At 35.1% G+C, this 4,941-nt stretch overlaps 1 protein-coding gene across 1 annotated transcript in view; it reads right to left on the minus strand.

The window, feature by feature from the left end:
• CELF2 (CUGBP Elav-like family member 2) overlaps positions 1-4,380 on the minus strand; it is a 301,902-nt gene extending 297,522 nt beyond the window's left edge. The window contains exon 1 of the mRNA XM_010720047.3: positions 4,350-4,380. The gene's annotated coding sequence lies outside the window, so the exon portion shown is untranslated. The remainder of the gene's footprint in view (positions 1-4,349) is intronic.
• Between the last annotated feature and the right edge of the window lie 561 nt (positions 4,381-4,941).

Below are 4,941 nucleotides of genomic sequence, written 5' to 3' on the forward strand. Positions count from 1 at the left end.
AGATCCTTTTCATTTCATAGTAATTAAAATGCTCATGGATATTTTATTAACTCACTCTACAGAACCACATAGATTTTATAATTCATCCAAGCACTTACAAGTAGTTACTTGGGTGAGGCTGTCAAGACAGAAATGATTCAAAACCTTGTGTACTTAGTTCCTTGGAAGACATATCATTCCTTAACACAATGGTATTAGAAAGACTGCTGACAGTTAGTGATCAAGAGATTTCATTTTGCTTGTCATATGGTGGGTTGTCAATTCTTCTTTTCCTTTTAGATAAAAGCTTAGTTGCATTAGATTTAAATAATGGTGAAGTTGCAGGTTAACATTTTTCAAAAGTACTGAAGTAACTTCAGTACTCAAATTCTATTTTCAAAATTCTGTAGACACACAGGAACATGTCTCTACAGTAAATGGAACTTAGACATCATTAAAGAAATTTATGGAGTGGGGGAGAATAAAATTTTAAATCTGGAGGGCTTACAGTTTGTACCCTACTCCAGATTGCTGGTTTAAATTACAAGAGGTCCAGAAATTACTGTGGTTATAAGAGAATTTAAAAGACTTAAATTTTCAGTATACCTTTTTGGCACACCAGTGTATTCTTGCTGTCATACTTTGTTGCAGATTTCATACCACCTTTTCAAAAAAGTTCAAATCATACTTCTAAGATGGCCTTCACCTCAAAATCCAAGAGGAAGCGACCATTTAAACTTTACTCTGACCGAGTAAACAGCAAAATCAAGCCACTACATATAAGATGAAAAAAGAAATTTCACCTTTGTTATCATTACTAAACTTAAGCAAACAAATAATCCATGTGGTTTGTCCATATTTAAAATATTTGTTCTTTTTAAATATAAAGAATCTTTCACAGAAGCAAACAGAAGGGGCTAGAGACTGAAACCATTCCTTTGATATTGCAGTGGGGTATTTTCTTGTTTAAGCTCCAAATATCATGTCCCTCGTGCCCGTAGGGCTTTGCACTGTTCATGAGCACACTACCTCACTAAATTACATCTCTCTGGACATGTTACCAGCTTAGATCAAATGATGGTCTGTGAAGGGCTGGTTGCAAGCTAGGGTACTGCAAGGCTTTAGGAGCTTATCTTCATTCATAAATTGTTCTGCATCATACATAAATTGTGGGTTTCTCAATTTAAGATATATATGCTTTTAATAATTTTAGTTTGGTCTCTTATCATAGGTATCATGTACATAATGTGGAGAGCAAATGCAGTTTGAAATAGAGCTGCTATAGTAGTTATAGCACATCTAAAAGGAAAAAAAATAGGCCAGACCTTTATTAAATTTTAAAGTATGTCTTTGCTACACTCTTGTAAAGATCCAAATAGGGTATTCAAATCTCTAGAGATCACCAGTATAATTTCTTTATCATGTTCCATTTAAAATTTAATTATGTAGTCTACAACAAGAAATATCTGAGTACTCTAAATAGGTCATGCAATGAACAACTTAATATTATTATAAAGTTTTCCTTGTGAAGATCCTTTCTTTGATGTGCTGTTGCACACAGAAATCCTTTCTTCGAAAAAACAATATACATTCACAGACATAATAATGTCATTTAATATAAAAGTGGTAAAGCTTCTTCAACATATTTTAAGTTGAAATTTCCAATTCCTGCTCAAAGCTTCCCCCATCGGAAATAACTGGTAAATTAGAACTGACACAATATAATCATACAGAATATTCTTGCATCTTTCTACAGGCAAAGTTAATAGATTAAGTTTCCTTATAAATGATGTTCACTAACTCAGATTTTCCCACTTCTTTCTATGAATGAGACACATTCTTCAGTGACAAAAAGTAAGGTAATTTTTACTTCTGCTTTAATTTAATCATTAGAAACCAAGAAGCAGTATTTTGTGGAAAATGACTACATTAAAAAACCACCATTTACACAGACACTTTATTAAAGGGACATAAGGAGACTATCTTGATTACTTTAGAAGAGAAAATATTCTTCCCTGTAAATTCTTACTATTTATATTTCTGGGGAAAAAAAAAAAATCCCTAACTTCTCTCCAGTAATTCAACTATGTGCAATTCAGAAGTTTGGTTTTGCCTGTTCTGTTTGTTTGTTTGTTGGATTTTTTTAATAGCAGCAACTAATTAATACCACTAATGCCTAAATCTTTCTGATAGGCAAACAAAACTCAAGTTCAGACTCACACACACCTTACAATGAAGATCCTATCATCAGATTTACAACTGCTTGAAGTGTGTTGGATCAGTCCAACAAATATAATCTTTACTGCCCAGAGAAAAGGCATTGTGTTTCACTGCACAAATAGAAGCTGGATTTCTAGAAATACTGAGTGTTTTTTCTGTCCCATTGGATCAAACACAACTAGCAGAATTACTATGGGAAAGCGGTAATTAGTTGTTGCACCTTGAAATGAAATTAAAATTTCATAGACATAGGTTGGAAAAGATCACAAAGATCACCTAGTCCAGCTATCAGCCTGTCACCACCATGTTCGTCAAACCTATCGTTCAGTGTCATGATATACGATATAAAGTAGTTTCAGAGTATGGGGTGGGAAACAATGTGCTAGTGGTGGGGAAATTAGACTGTTTCACAGTTATAATTAATAACAGCAAAATGGTTCACTTAAAATTTGAATGAAGAACATAGAATATCAGATTAATACATGAAAACAGAAGATTAAAGCCCCAAGGGACTTCTTGCTTAGAGAAATGCAGGAATAGGTGAAGGCCAGAGAAGGCTGAGGACCAGCCAGTCTGCATGCAGCCACAAACATTTGTTTAAAATTTAGACAAGATCATTGGTTTTAATATTTATAACATAATTACATTGCCTTCTGCACATTGTTTGTATAATCTGATTTTCACTTGCGACATCTTGGCATAGTTGAAATTAAAGGCTTGTGGTAATAACTTGAAAAACACATTTAGGCAATCGTTAATGGCAAGTATGAAACTGGATGTTTATTCAAGCACCTGGATCTCTTGTTTTAACTTTTATTTAAAGTGAAATTCATTTCAGCACTGCAAGGACTGCATGTTTCCAGTATATTAGTCATATAATACCTAACCAATTAGGAGAATGAAAGCAAACTGGAAACACTTTAACACTAAAGTGAATAAAAGATATTCCAGACTTTGTTGAATCTTTATTTTTGTTTTCATTTTATATGAAGAATTGAGATTTTTTTTTTAAAGGAAGATGAATAAATTCTTGTGTTAAATAAGCTTGGTCATTGTGCAGCCCTTCAAATCCTTGGTGAAAATTCACCATTGTAACTGCTTGCACAATCAAAAGATGGTAGGTCATAAAAAAGAACCTAATGAATAAACAACTGATATAAATTTTGAACCTACAAAACAAAGTGATACATTAGAGAGGGGTGGAAAAAAACATCCAATTCTGTGAAGGTCTGCATTTATGCAGCTTATCAATACAGATGAGTCAACTAATGAAACCCCACATCCCATAAAGGTAGACAATTTTTCTCTGCCTTTGAAGCAGAAATAAATCACATGTATTACCATGCCTAAAGAAAACAGATTTTTCTGTTGAATTATTCCTTTGTCTATTGTATGAACTACAGCATTGCTACTAATCAGAAGATATAAAAACACCCCAAACCATTACTTCATTAAACACCAGCATACTTCACTGAGCAAAACTGATGGCAGAAGAGGCAAGAAACATGAGACCACCATTTTTTAGCTCACTAGGCATCTCTATTATGTGACAGGTTATCACATCAGATTTTCCCCCCTTCTCTCCACCCTTTTCTCTATCTGCATGATAACAGCATTTTAATGCATCCTTTGACAATATGTAGGCAAGTCTCTCTTCAAAAACCTCTATTGCAGCCTAGGAGTCCTGTCTAGTTCTATTATTTTATGAAAAGCTTTCCCAGCACAGAAGAATTTGATCTAAGCTGTTCTGCTTTCCAAATGAAAATGTCTTAAGATCACAGCATTTTTTTTCTCCCCAGTCTCCAAGTTTCCCTCCCCTCTTCCCTCAGGTGAAATTTAAAGCAAAAGGCAAACCACCTGCAGTGGTTATCATTGCACAGCTGGCAGAGGGCCACAGTTGGTTTTCGTATTTCCCAGGTACACAGCTGTGCTAAGCCTCAAAAAAAACCTCCAACCTGCTGTAGGCCATGGAGTATGTTCACTCCAGTATTTCACGGTCATATTTCCCTCTCCTCCCTGCATCCACAGTTCACAACATCCCAGCAGTTTTCTGTAGGAAAAGGATCATGTTCTGTCCCAAAATGGTCATATGGGCTTCTAGCAGCTTCCAGACATTGATACCCAGAGTCAGTTTAGAGCCACTTTCTTACCTTGGTAATGCTCCAGATAACTCTGTGGCAGTCTCTCTGAAAAACACAAAGTGAGGAAAAATTAATTTTCTCTTTAGAACACTATAATTTTAAAAACATTTTTATACCACTTGTATTTTATGGGAGTGCACACACACTCAATTTTATATGCAAATGCGTCACTGACGGGTGCAGAGTCTGTACGATCATATACACAAGAATGTGAAAAACAGACGATGGTGTGTGATCTAAGGACTTCCTCAGAATAAAATTCTCAATAGCTCCATTACTCATTTTTAAGCATAAAATTATCACTCCTTCAAATGCCAGCACTGTGTGATATCCTACATAGCTAAAACGCAGCACTGGGCCAATCTTCCAGTGGAAAAAGTTCCCTTTTTCAGTTCTGCAGCAACAACAAGGGACTAGATGTATTTATGATGATGTCATGCACTGAGAAAATGCCGAAATATGTGTGACCCTCTTATCTTGGGTTTTAGGCAACAGTTATTTTGCAAATGTTGTGTTTTTGATCCAGCGTACTCATCTGAATCTACTTTGTGGGTGTGCAATATGCCTAGGGGGAAACAAACTATGAGATATCAGAAGTGAG

Source organism: Meleagris gallopavo, chromosome 1, assembly GCF_000146605.3.
Source record: "Meleagris gallopavo isolate NT-WF06-2002-E0010 breed Aviagen turkey brand Nicholas breeding stock chromosome 1, Turkey_5.1, whole genome shotgun sequence".
Classification (NCBI taxonomy): Eukaryota; Metazoa; Chordata; class Aves; order Galliformes; family Phasianidae; genus Meleagris; species Meleagris gallopavo.